This window comes from Chrysochloris asiatica, unplaced genomic scaffold, assembly GCF_000296735.1.
Source record: "Chrysochloris asiatica unplaced genomic scaffold, ChrAsi1.0 scaffold00197, whole genome shotgun sequence".
Lineage (NCBI taxonomy): Eukaryota > Metazoa > Chordata > Mammalia > Afrosoricida > Chrysochloridae > Chrysochloris > Chrysochloris asiatica.
In genome coordinates, this window is record NW_006408715.1 from 4,344,230 (window position 1) to 4,359,141 (window position 14,912).

Genomic DNA, 14,912 nt, shown 5'->3' on the forward strand with positions numbered 1-14,912 from the left:
TGAGGGAGACAGATGAGGCTTACTGCTCTTGTAAAGATTTACAGCATCAGAAACCCTACATAGGGTCACTAGGAGTAGGAACCAACTCAATGGCACATTAGCACCAGAAGAACTTTTAACACATGTCCAAGTAGGGTGGAGCCTTGGCTAGGGTCCTCAGGGCCAAAGAGTGGAATCAGGCATGGCTGAGAAGAAGCATCCTGATCAAAGAATTGTATCCCATAGATTCCTGAGCTTGAATTGTAATCATTTACTCCCCAAGAACCACCATGACTGTGAGTATTCCTTGTAACTTTCACGGGGCCAATGCAACAGATTACTGACCCCAGCAAAGATGTAGAGAGTGCCATAGGAGGGATGGCTGGTGTCTGAATAGGTTAAAAGATTGAAAACTGGAGGCATGTCTGACCTCTGCCTCATAGGAACTAGCCTTGGTCTTATACTAATACAGTGATTCTTCTCCTTTCTCATGGTGAAGTTAGAAGGGGTCAGAATGCCACCCCCACACCATTTTTTTTTTTTTTACAAAAGATTTCTATGATTTTGAAGCAATGTTTTTTTTTGACTTACTCTCATACTATGGACTGCCAGAAGAAGAAACAAATCTGTCTTAGACATGCAGTCAGAGGTTCCTGTGTTGCTGTTGTTCAGTGCTGTCAAGTTGGTTCTGACTCATAGCGACCCTGTATAGGGTTTCTGAGGCATGGCTGGTGAACTTGAACCACCGACCTTGCAGTTCAGTGCGTTAGCCCACAGCACCACAGCAGGACTCCTATTCCTTAGACGTCCTTAGAAGTGAGGAATGTAAGACTTTGTCTCACCTACTTTGGACATGATGTCAGGAGGAATTAATCCTTGGAGAAGGACATCATGTTTGGTAAAGTAGAAGGGCAATGAAAAAGAGGAAGACCCTTAATGAGACGAGTTGACACAATGGCTGCCACAGTTTGCTCAGATACAGCAATGATTTTGAGTATGGGCAGGACCACGCAATGCTTTATTCTCTTGTACATCAAATCTCTGAGTTTGAACTGCCTTACTGGCACCTAACACAACAGCATCATTCAATTTCTGCCCTTTCCATTTTCCTAATTGTCCTATCTCCCTGACTTGAAAATCCTGTTTCTAGGGCGGGAGTTGGTCTCCAACAACACTGACCCTTCTCCTTTGGGAAATGCACACTACTCTTGAATATCACCTTTGTTAACCATCCTACATCAACACTCTTCTTTGGTAAATTCAAAGCTATGTTGTTGTTTTAATTAGGTGCCTTTGGGTTGGGTCCAACTCATAACAACCCTGTGCACAATAGAAGGAAACACTGACATATCCTTCATCATCCTCACAATTATTGCTATGCTCGAGTCCACTGCTGCTGCCACTGTGCCAGTCCATCTCATTGGAGGTCATCCTCTCTCTCTCTCTCTCTGAGAGATACAAAAGTTGACTTTTCCCCATAAAAGACCTGGGTGAGGAGAATTTCATCATACTCTACACTTGTCCATGACTTCTCTGTCAGTGTATCATACTGTGGTAACTTGTATATTGCTGTGATGCTGGAAGCTATACCACCAGTAATTTAAATACTTATAGGATCATCTGTTTTGGACAGGTTTCAGCAGAGCTTCTAGACAAATTAGACAAAGACAGACTACAAAGAAGAGGTAGATCACTTCTGAAAAATTAGCCGCTGAAAATCTTATGAGTAGTAGAAGAACATTGTCAGATATAGTTTTAGAAGATGAGTACCTTTGATTGCGAGACAGTCACAAAGAAACTGAAACAGGGCTACCTCCTCAAAGTAGAGTTAACCTTAATGATGTGAATGAAGTTTTACTTTCAAGACTTTCATTTGCTGATGTGGCACACATCAAAATGAGAAAAAAAAAAACAGGTGTGAACATCAGCTAGTCATTGGAATGTGGAGTGTACAAAGTATGAATTTAGGAAAATTGGAACTTGTCAAAAATGAGATGGAATTCATATCCTAGGTATTGTTGTTGTTACTATGGGCTGTCAAGTCAGTTCTGACTCATAGCCACACGGTATAGGATTTATGAGACTTTTGAAATCTTTGTAGGAGCAGAAAGTCTCATCTTTCTCACATGAAGCACATGGTGGGCTTGAGCCACCGACTATGAGGTTTACAGTCTTCTACTTATAGAGAGATGAGATGGCTTGCTATTAACAATTTTTAATCAATCATACGGTTTACAACACTGGGAATGACAAACTGCAGAGGAAAGGAGTTGTATTCAAAATGAACATTTCAAGTTCTATCTTGAAGTACAATGCTACCTGAGATAAAATAATATCCATACACCTACCAAAAAATAAGACCAATTATTCAAATTACAACTATTCAAATTTACACACCAACTACTAAAGCCAGTGATGATGAAATTCAAGAATTCTGAAATTGATCAAGCATGCAATCAAGATGTATTGATAATTACTAGTTATTGGAATGGGGAAGTTGGAAACAAAGAAGAAAGATCAGTAGTTGGAAAATACAGTGTTGGTGATAAAAATGATTCTAGAGATTGCATGGTAGACTTTTGCATGACCAATGACTTATTTATTGTAAATGTCCTTTTTCAACAACAACTCCAAATACACAAGCAACAAATTGACTATGTCTGTGAGTATCATCCGCCAAAATAAGGCCGGGGCAGACTGTGGAACAGGTCTTCATTTGCTCATATGCAAGTTCAGGCTGAAGCTGAAGAAAATGAAACTAACTCCACAATAGCCAAAATATGACCTAGAACATTTCCCATTTGAATTGACACCATCTCAAAAACAGATTTGATACATTAGATACTAATTACTGAAGACCAGAAGAGTTGTGGGATGACATCAAGAACATCATACATAAAGAAAGCAAATGTTATTTAAAAAGACAGGAAATAAAGAAAGCACAAAAGTGGATGCAGAAGAACCTCTGAAGCTTGTTTTAGAGCATGGAGAAACTAAGGCAATGAGGAAATAAAAGAACTGCATAAAACATTTAAAAGGGCAGTTCAAGAAGATAAGGTCAAATATTATAATGGAATGTGCAGAGACCTGGAGTTGGAAGCCAAAAGGGAAGAACATGCTCAGAATTCCTCAGACTGAAAGAACTGAAGAGAAATTCAAGCTTTGAATTGCAATATCGAAGGATTATATGGTCAAAATATTGAATAACCCAGAAAACCTCAAAAGAAGCTGGAAGGAATGCACAATCACTGTACCCAAAATAAGTTGTTTATGTTCAATCTGTCAAGAGGTACCATATGATAAAGGACCATTGTTATTGAAGGAAGAAGTCCAGGTAGCACTGAAGGCATTGGGGAAAACACAAGGCTCTAGGAATTGATGGAATATAAATTGAAATGTTTCAACAAACTGATGCAGCACTGGAGGTGCTCACTCATCATATGCCAAGAAATATGAAAGACAGCTATCTGGCCAACCAATTGGAGGAGATCCATATTTGTGCACATTCCAAAGAAAGGTGATACAACAGACTGTCGAAATCATTGAACAATATCATTAATATCACATACAAGCAAAATTTTGCTGAAGATAATTAAAAATGGCTGCAACGGTACATCAACAGGGAACTACCAAACATTCAAATCAGATTCAGAAAAGGGCATGGAAAGAGGGATATCATTGCTGATTTCAGATGGATTTTGACTGAAAGCAGAGATTTCCAGGAAGATGTTTACTTGTGCTTTATTAACTATGCTAAGGCATTTGATTGTGTGACTCATATCAAACCATAGATAACATTGAGGTGAACAGGTATTCCAGAAGATCAATTGTGGTCATGCAAGACCTATGCATAGACTAAGAGACAGTTGTTCCTACAGAACAAGGGGACACTGAATGGTTTAAAATCAGGAAAGATGTGCCACAGGGGGTATAGACTTTTAGCACACATATTCCATTTATATGCAAAGTAGATAATCTGAGAAGCTCGATTGTATGAAGAAGAACATGGCATTAGAACTGGAAGAACGGTCATTAACAATCCATCATATGCATATTATACAACCTTGTTTGCTGAAAGCTAAGAGGACTTGAAATACTTACTAATGAACATCCAAGACTGTATAGCCTTCAGTGTGGATTGTACAAAAGAAAACAAAACCCTCACAACTGGGCCAATCAATAACATCATGGTCAATGGAGAAAAGATTGATGTTGCCACAGACTTCATTTTGTTTGGATCCACAATCGACACTTATGGAAGCAGCAGTCAAGAAATCAAACAAAGAATTGCATTAGGCATATGTATTGCACAAGACCTCTTTAAAGTGTTGACAAGTAAAGATGTCAGTTTGACAAGTACACCTGACCCAAGCCATGGTATTTTCAATCACCTCATATACATGTACAAATTGGACAATTAATAAGGCAGACCATAGAAGGGTAGATGCATTTGATTTATGGTGTTGGCAAAGGATACTGAAAGTACCATGGACTGCCAGAAGAGCAAACAAATCTGTCCTGGAAGAAGTACAGCCAGAATGCTCCTTAAAAATGAAGAAGTCAAGACTTCATCTCTCACTCTGGGGATCAGTCCCTGGAGATGGACATTATTCTAGGAAAAGTGGAGGGTCAGTGAAAAAGAGAATGATTCCTAATGAGATGAATTGACAATACGATAGCAATAATGGGCTCAAACAAGAATTTTGAGGGTGGCACAGGACACGGCAGTATTTCGTTGTGCTGTACACATGGTCTGTATGAGTCAGAACTGACTCAACAGTACCTAAGAACAACAGCAACATCATACTTTCAGTTCTCAAAATGAGAGAACAATTTGAGTGAGCAAAGTCACCCTGTGTGGGATATGTCATGTCAGTATTCCCGAGCTACTTTAGGAAGTTTAGTATGAATGGCACAGACCCTTCAGAGGAATATTAAGAAATGAGGGTTTGCAAGGGGAGTTGGAGTCATTTTATGAGGGAGTTTATTTCTTAAACGGAGAAGATGGGAGGAGGTGAGGAATTAAATTATGGTCTTTTTTAAAGCTAACTCTTCTGTATACTGAAGGGGTAACTGAAGATGGGTGTTGATGGAGGAAGGAAGACCTCTAAGGAAACCATTTCCATTGTCTAAAATTCCCAAGGCTCAGGACTGTCATTGTCTGGAAGAACACTGATATTAAGACAAGAGTTAAATTTCTGCAAAAGTCTTATTTTCTCTTTGTTTTAACTTTTTATTGTGAATTGGGAGAAAGTTTACAAAGCAAATCAGTTTTCCTTTCAACAATTCATAGAGTCTTATTTTTTCTTATCAGAAGCACTTGTTACATTTTTGAGAATGCATATAGTACAGTTTAGCTACAAATAAAGCTGCTAACACTGACTACTTGCAAAATGCCAGGCATTGTAGTAAGTGCTTTACATAAATTATTTTATCGAATCCTTAGCCAAAATGCTCATTAGGACCAAGAATGGCCAGAATCCTCTCTCATAATGTGGACATATTGTCAGGAGGCACCAGTTCCTGGAGAAGGCCATCATGCTTGGTAAAGTGAGGGGTTAGCGAAAAAGAGGCATAGCCCCAGTGAGATGGACTGGCACAGTGGTAGCAGCAATGGGCTCAACAATTGTGGGAATGGCGCAGACTGGGCAGTGTTTCGTTTTGTTGTACAGAGTGTCACTATGAGCCGGAACTGACTTGACAGCACTTGATAACATCAACCACCACCAGATTTTGCTGGGTAGGCATGATGGCCATCCCCCCCCCCCTTTTTTTTTTTTTTACTTTTTAAATGTTTTATTGTGAATTATGTGATAGTTTACATGGGAGAACATTCGTTTTACATTCATCCTATCTTATACCATTTAAAAATATGGAACGCTTCATGAATTTGCGTGTTATCCTTGCACAGGGGCCATGCTAATCGTCTCTGTATTGTTCCAGTTTTAGTATATGTGCTGCAGAAGCAAGCACTTTCCATGAATTTTTGAAGTCCCCTGCATGAACTTAGAGTAGTTAATACAAAAGTACATTTCAAGGAATCATAAAATTAATAAATAGTTGAGAAACCAGAAGACCAACTTGCTTTACTTGCAGTCAGAGAATGGAAAAATTTCATTGTTGGTTACTGCACAGTCAGTAAAGACAACTATGAAAATACAAAGAACACAGAGGCTAACACAGGGCAAAGACTCAGCATGAGCAGACTGCAAGCTCCCTGCACCTCCAGCAAGGGGAAGGCAAGCCAGGCTACTGACTGTTTTTACTGGAACCAATACTTTTCCTTCAAAAATTGTGCCAATGTCTGTGTATCACTGCCCCTAGTAAAATTTAAAGAGTCAGTGTCAATAATAAAATCTCCGTATTTTTCAAAAGAAACAATATACATAATACATTCAGAATCATGGTTTGTTTTTTCTTCTTTTTCTTTCCCTGAATGTGTAGGTGTTTTAGTCTCTTGTGTTTCTTCTTTCACATCAACAGCAGGCTGTTTGAAGATAATCTGATTATCTTCATCATCACCATTCATTTCTGCTACTTCAGATTTTGTCTCTCTAAAAAGGATGGTGTACAAACTGGTGCAGAGTCCTGGGTATTTTTAGAGTTCTGAATATCAGTGTTTTCTTTTTTTTGGTAAAATCAATGGAGGAAAATCATAAACTATTCCTTTTTTAGCTATCTTCTTCCTGAGTAATTTTTCTTTGTTCTTAAATCGCTTCTCCATCCGTAGCTTTTCTGCAGTTGTGCGTTCCTTATTATACCATTTCACTGCTGGATTTAATGGCTTTTTAAAGGGAACTTCCCAGTCTTTGGAAAGCTTTTCATGTACTTTCTCAGACGGCATCAAATCACATTTCAAGAGTCTTTCACCAAAAAGGTAATTGTTCATTGTTTCAGCAACTATCTTGGCAACATCATCAGACTCAAACTCCACAAAGGCATAGTAGCATTTACTGTTTCCAGTCTTTTTACTTCTGGACAATCTGAGTCGTGTAATAGTACTAAACTGGGAGAAATTTGCCTTCAGCTGGGATTCCAAAAGGCCTCGGGATAAGTGGCCCACATATACTACTCCAGGAGTAAGTTTTTCTTGCTGGTTCGCATGCTGGCTGGCCTGCACCACCTGCTTCTGAAATTTGGCCTGTTCCTCTGGGTTCAGCGACAAAAGCAGCTTAGCAGGGCCAGAAAAATCCATCTTGACCAAGGTGACGCACTCCATGCGGAGCTCCTGGAAATACTGGCCATCCATTTTTGATCAAAGTGAATTTTTAAAATTTAGAGTTCATAACTGGCACTTCAGAATTTAGCACAGCCATCTGAATCCAAGTGTTGTATAACCAGACCACTGTACTTCGATTATATTCCTTAGACTAAAACTAGTTGCCATCAGGTTGAGTCCTGCTCATGGTGACCCCAGGCATGTCAGAGTAGAACTGTCTTCATAGGATTTTCAATGCTTTTAAAAAATAGATTGCCGGGCTTTTCTTCTGAGGTGACACTTAAACTTCTAGCCTTTTGGTGAGCAACTGAGTACAATAACTGCCTTATTCGAGGATTCCATTCCTGAATCACTGGGCCTGAAGCCTGGGGACCATGGTCATAGGGAATGTAAAGATCAATTGGCATAACACAGTTCACAAAGGCAATGTGATACATTCTACTTCTGTGAGTAATGGCTAGAGTCTTCAAACCTGGGGAGCAGTCATTTAAGGTGCTACTATTGCTCTTTCCCCATTTGGAGCAAAAAAGAATAAAGAAAATTAAAGACGCATCGAATGAGTTAGTTCAGAGGACTAACAGATCTTGTCAACTTCAGTCCCCATTACCCTGAGACCAGAGGGTTAGATGGCACCAAGCTACTATGGCTAACCATTCTGAAAGGGATCACAATAGAGGATGGCCCTCTATAGGGAATCCTGGTGTAGACTTTGTGTTGGACTGCAAAGTTGGCTTGAGCCACAAGGTTGGCAGTTCAAGCTCACCAGCCACTCTTTGGAAACCCTATACAAGGTTGCTATGGGTTGGAACTGACTTTATGGCATTTAACAACAACAACATACAGGGTAGAAAAAATTGGGTACCCAAACTCAAAATCATAAAAAAAAAAAAAAGATCAGGCTTAGTGGTCAGACAGAAACTTGTGGAACCCACAAGACTATAGTCCTTAGTCACCCTTCAGGTCTGGAAATGAACTCATACCCATGGCTCAAGTTTCAGCCGAACAATTAAGAAATATACAGGAATGATAACACTAAGAAGGTCAACACACACCTCAGAATAATCAATCATTTGAGATCAAAAGGCCAGCATTTGTCCTAGATAAAATTCCAAAAGCAGAGAGGAGTATGAAAGAACAACTGGAAATGGGAAACACAGGGATGAAGTGAGATTAAGTGTAAATAGTAAATACATTGCAGGGATGGCAATTAATGGTAAGAAACAAACTGTGTATGAACTTTGGAGGGGGAAACTCATCTAATCTGTAAACCTTCGTTCAACTCACAATCTAAAAAAGAAATGAACAAGATTCCATCCCTTGTACTGTTGTGCTTTTGAGTTGGTTCCAATCGTGTAGAGTGTTTCCAAGGGGTAGCTGGTGAGCTTGAACTGCCCATCTTGTGGTTCAATGACTTTGCAGTCCAGCGCATTAACCCACAGCACCACACCAGGACCCATTCCTTGTAATACTTGCATTATAATCACATTGTGCTCTTGTTAAACATTTTTGGACACAATGCTCAACTTAGAGAATCATAGTAAGTCTTTAGAATCTGCATTCCTCATAAGCCATCTTAGGTGATTGTCTGTATGTTTGTAAAAGTTTGCGAATCACTGAAGTATACTTTATATGGAGTGGCCTGGGGAGGAACAAGGGACAAAAGACTAAAGTTTGGATCCTTGTCTTATATCATGAAACACCAAATGTCAGACAAAAGATAAAGTCATTTTCATTTTTATCCAGGAGGATTTGAATAGGGGGATGGGAAGGTGAGAGGAAAAAGGGACCAAAAGAAGTAAAGGGGAAAATCTATAAGATGAGAAAGGTAAATGAAGCAAAGGAAAGACATGAATGAGCTATTGAAGCAGCAGGAAAGGGAATGTTACAGGGCCTCTATCAAAGGAAAGAGGGGGGAAAAAGATCAAATATGTCAATTTCATTGGTTTCCCTTTGTTCAATCTGAGCCCCCACAATTCTTCCACTTTCTATCTCCTTTACTTAATCGAAGATTGTGAGGGTGTAGAAAAATTCATCTGCCAAAATGAAAGGGAAAGGTAGAACTATAGTTCATGAATGATTTGTGCTTTCTTCACTTTGCAGAAAATGACAAGGATAAAAATAACCTCCTTCCCCCAACCATTCAAATAGTGATAACAAAATACAGCATATAACCTGGAAACGTTTTAATGCCTTTACAATTCAACTCAAATTAGTGAATCAGAATCTAGTCCATTTGGGAAAACCTCCTCAGGTGATTTTGATGTGTGTCCCTAGTTAATAACCCCAGGACTAGATCATCTCTAAGGCCCTTTTAAAACTCTGAAAATGGATTTTTACCAAGTATTCTTAGTATAAATGTCACAGGTGTATGAGGAAGAATTTCAACCTGATTTCAAATCTAAAATAGAAGACTCAAATTTATATGAGACTCATGTGTTGGCTGTAACACTGTTTTAAGTGTGCCCTAATTTCACTGTAGGAGGGGGCTCTGTGGAGCATCAGTGAGTCTCCTAGAAGAATCTTGCACGTTTATTATACAACACGACGGACATGTCCATATCAGCTCTGATGATGGAAAGATCTAGATGCTGAATTCTCCAGAGAGCTTAGTCTCTGGCGAAACCAAGAATCATGGCTCTAGTTAAAAATAGGCTCCATAAAGGAGGAACAAAAAGAGTGAAAAAGAAAGTGCCAAGCAAAGCACAAGTCATTTAGCTTTTGATCAGTGAGATGAACTGATACACTTTAAACCAGGGAGATGTCAGTTAGCCCTGCATGTGCTGAAAAGACCACACAGGTGGGCGACAGAGAAGCTGAGAAGAAAAACAGTAAGTGACAGGAAGGACGGGGCCTCAGTTGGCTCCAGCTGGAAGCTGCTCTGGGAGAACTCTGTGGAGCTTGGCCTTCTAAGTGCCCGGGAGGTGTGGGTGCTGAGGGACATCAGGAGCCAAGGAGTGGAGGAATCTAGGGTTGATGTTCCGATGAAGACCACAAGGAACCATTCTTGCTCATTTTGACATAACTATTTCTCCCTCTAAGGAGCTCTGGCAGCATAGTAGTTATGAATCGGGCTACTAACCTCACTGTCAGCAGTTCGAAACTACCAGCTATTTCTCGGGAGACAGATGAGGCTTTCTGCTCCTATAAGGATTTACAGCCTCGGAAAACTTGTACAGGGTTACTATGAGTCAGAACCAACTCCACGGCACATAACAACAACAGTTTCTCCGTCTAAAGATCCCTGATGGTTTGACTGCTAACAGAACATATCAGCTGCTCCTTAGGATAAAGATGAGGTTGTCAGTTTCTGTAAAACTCTATGGGGCAAGTCTACTTAGTCTTATAGGGTCACTGTGAAAAGGAATCTACTGATGGAAACAGTTTGGTTTAAGGATCCCTGGTGGCACCGTGGTTAAGCATTGTTCCAACCCACTGGCTATTCTGTGGGAAAAAGATGTGGTGATCTTTTTTCTCCAAGATTTACAATATTAGAAACTAAAGGGCAGTTAGTTCAACTCTCTCCTACCGGGTCATTATAAGTCTGGATCAACTCCACACCACTGGGTATTTCTCTCTGGAGTTCCTGAGTAACTCAAACACTTCAGCTCAAGACTAGTAACCAAAAGGTTAGTGTTTGAACCCACCCAGACATAGCTGAGAAAACAAATTGGATGATCTGCTTCCAAAAAGACTCAGCCTTGTGAAAAATCCTGTGGAGCAATTTTACCTTAAGCACATGGGTTCATCACGAGTCTGAATCAACTGGTTGGCAACTAACAACATTTCTTTCTCTGAAAACTTACTGCCACCAAGTTGATTCCGACTCATAGTCACCTTCTAGAACAGAGCAGACTTGCTGTTCAGGATTTTTTAAACTGTGTATCTTTATAGAAGCAGACAGTCTCATCCATCTTCCACAGATCATCTGGTGGGTTTGAACCACTAACCTTGTGGTTAGCAGCACAATGCTTAACCTCTCTCTCTAAGAACCCTGAAAAAGATATTTTCACATTTTCTTTATGTGAACAAGAAGGAAGGTATTTTGACAAGGAAGACCTCTGCTAAAATTGTTTTTCAGACATTTTCTGCTGGTAATAGCTTGGGAAGGTATGTGTCTGAGTGTGTGCATGTGTGTCTGTGCCTCTTCACACACACATGTCTCTGCTTGTGTGTGTGTGTGTGTCAGGAGAGTTATCACATGCTGTGTGATCACTATGAGCCCATGCCTTATGTAGATTTATCCTTGTCAACCCACTACAGCCCTTAGAGGCAGCCATTAGTAGTCCACTTTACAGATGAGCCTACTGAGGCTCTGAGAGTTTTCCCTAGAGCCAGGATTACAGCACAGGTTGGGCCACAAAACCTGTGCATTTCCTGCTAAGCCATTCCAATTCTCCAGTGTAAGACTTCTTGAACATGCCATTTAGGAAGCACAAATTTTGTAAGGAAGCTATTTGTTCTCTGTGTTGGTGTCTATCAGAAATAGCTCAAAGCTCAGCTTTCAGGCTCCAATTGAATTTCCCTCTCATTCATTTATTGTCTCAGTATCCCAGGCAATGGCTCATGTTTTTCTATTTTAAAACCCACTCCCTATCTGTCTTGTCACTGAGTCCACTTTTCTACCCCTCCTCACCTTGTTGGATGAGGCTACAAAGGTACCTGATCCTGATCTTGTGCTTAATCACTCAGCATCCTTAAAAACGGCTTTTTAGTTACACAGATAATTATTGATGATTTATATATTTTGCTGCATTGTAGGGTCATGTGGACCCAGACCAAACCCATATGAATGCAACCAGAGCCTCTTAAGATGGCATCTGTAGCTTTTCAAGTTCCCCAGGTGACTTCTGTGCAGCTTAGTTTGACAACCAGTGTGGTGGTGGTGGTGGTGACTGTGTAGTATTGATTCGTATCCAACTCAGAACAACCCTGTATAGGGTTTCTGAGGCTGTAGATCTTTATGGGAGCAGTGACTGGTGGATTCAAACTGCTGACCTTGTGGTTAGCACTTCAATGCACAACAGACTACACCACCAGAGCTCTTGAGAACTAGTGCAGAATAGGAAAAACAAGTGGTCCTCTCAAACTAAGACCTGTTGAATATCTGTTTGAGCTTGTCCTTTGGAAAATGAAGATCAATAACCTCACTAACATATAAACTAAAAAGAAAAAGGGAGGGTAGGGAAGTATAAAATATAGATTAAAATGCTTCTTGCCATTAACCTTAGAGAGAACTTTGAATTAAAAAGTTTTAATCATCTTAAGTGAAGATCATTATGACGATAGGGAATGTTGTTGTTATGATGTGCAGTGGACTCGGTTCCGACTCATAGCAACCCTGTACAGGGTTTCCGAGACTATAAATCTTTACAGGAGCAGAAAGCCTCATCTTTATCCCGCATAACAGCCCGATTCGTAACCACTGCACTATCAGAGCTCCTTATGACGATAGGGGATAGGGATGGTATAAATAAATGAGCTCCACAGATAATGTAGATGCTTCATTTCAGAAATTACTTTTGACCTCCTCCCTCATCAAACCTTTGAGAAAAGCTTCTGATGTGCAGCAAAATAGACTCATCTTGAGTCTTATCTCTATTTTTCTTGCTCATCCTCTGCTGGAAGTGCTAATGACAACTAGATCATCCAGAAGGTGGGCAGTAGCATGGGGCATACAGAATTAAAGAGTCTGCCCAACATGATCAAGCTATTTTCTAAGTTCGACTTCTTTTCAAGGAGATACAAGAGGCTATTGATCTAAGTACTTATAATATAATATCATATATAATAAACAAATAAACACAGACCAATTACCATGGAACTGAATCTGACTCATTGCGACGCTATGTATGCCAAAAGTAGAATTGTGCTATATAGGGCTTCAGTGTCTGATTTTTAGGAAGTAGATTTCCAGGTGTTTTCTCCAAGACATGCCTGGGTAGACTTGAACCTTCAACTTTCTGGTTAGTAACTGAGTTCTTAATCATTTGTGCTATTCAAGGACACACCCATATTATCATTTTGTTGTTAGGTGCCTTCAAATAGATTCCACTGCTTTAGTGACCCTACACACAGCAGAATGAAACCCTGCGTGGTCCTGTTCCATACTAACAATTGCTGTTACGTTTGAGCCCATTGTTGTTACCGCTGTGCCAATCCATCATGTTGGGGGTCTTCCTCTTTTTCATTGACCCTCCACTTCTCCAAGCATGTGTTCTTCTCCAGGGACTGACTTCTCCTGACAACTTGTTCAAAATATGAGAGATGAAATCTCACTCTCCTGGCTTCTAAGGAGCACTCTGGCTGCATTTCTTTAGAGACGGATTTGTTTGTTCTTCTGGTAGTGCATCAGACTTTCCATATTCTTTGTCAACACCATAATTCAAATGCATCGATTACTGTATGCACTTGCTTATTAATTGTCCAACTTTCACATACAAATGAGATCATTGAAAATACCATGGATTAGATGCACCTCAGTCCTCAAGCTGACATCTTTGCTCTTTAACTCTTTAAGGAGATCTTTGTAGATTGTCCTAATGCAATATGTCTTTTGATTTCTTGACTGCTACTTTCACTAATGTTGATTGTACATCCAAGTAAAATGAAGTCTTTGTAAACTTCAGCCTTTTCTCCTTTTATCATGTTGTTATTTACTGGACCAGTTGTGAGGATTTTTATTTTCTTTACATTGAGTTGCAATCCATACTAAAGGATATAGTATTTGATCTTCATCAGCATTTCAAGTCCTCTTCATTTCCAGCAAGCAACATTTCTTTAATCATCATTGACTTTAGTGATTGGTATGTAAATTTGAATAATAGTGATATTAACTAGTGTTCCTTGTAGGCATCTGGATATTATCCTATTAAAAATAGGTCTGAAAATGTTATTTTGACAATGAAAGTGATGTCTATCCTCTTCAATATGATGTTCCCGGCTAAGTAAACCATATAGTTGCCTGATTCAAAATAGCCGATACTAGTACATTTCATTTCAGTAGAATATTGATGCCAATGATATTGATCTTTATGTGTTCCTTTTCATTTTTGACAGCATCCAATGTTCCTACTTTATACGTTTCATGTTCTTATTATTAATTGTTGTTTGTAGTTGTTTCTTCTGATTTTCAGTTGTGCCCCATCAGAAAATGAAGATATCGAAAGCTTTATTCCAGTCATGTCATTATGGTCAACTTTACTTTGAGGAGGCAACTCTTGCCCAGTTATATTTTGAGTACCTTCCAACCTGAAGGTCTCTTCTTCCTTCTGGCACTATATCTGTCAGTGTTCTGCTGCTATTCATAATATTTTCAGTGGCTAACCATTCAGAAGTGATCAGTCTTTCCTTCTTCCTAGTATGTCTAAGTCTGGTGGTGGTAGTGGCTGTGTGCCGTGGAGTCAGTTCCGACTCATAGCGACCCTGTACAGGATTTCCAAGGCTGTACATCTTTACAGGAGCAGAACGCCTCATCTTTCTCCTGTGGAGCGGCTGGTAGTTTCGAACTGCTGACCTTATGGTTCTCAGCCCAATTTGTAACCACTATGCTACCAGAGGTAGCTCTACTGAAACCTGTCCACCATGGGTGACTCTGTTGGTATTTAAAGTACTTGTGGCATAGCTTCCAGTATCACAGCAACACACAAACCACAATAGTATGACAAGCGAGTGCTGGATATTATATGTTGTTGATAAGTGTTGTTGAGTGGATTCT

The 14,912-nt window shown here is 39.8% G+C and overlaps 1 pseudogene; it reads right to left on the reverse strand.

Annotated features, from left to right (window-relative positions):
- Positions 1–6,592: 6,592 nt before the first annotated feature.
- LOC102838781 lies at positions 6,593–7,228 on the reverse strand (annotated as a pseudogene).
- Between the last annotated feature and the right edge of the window lie 7,684 nt (positions 7,229–14,912).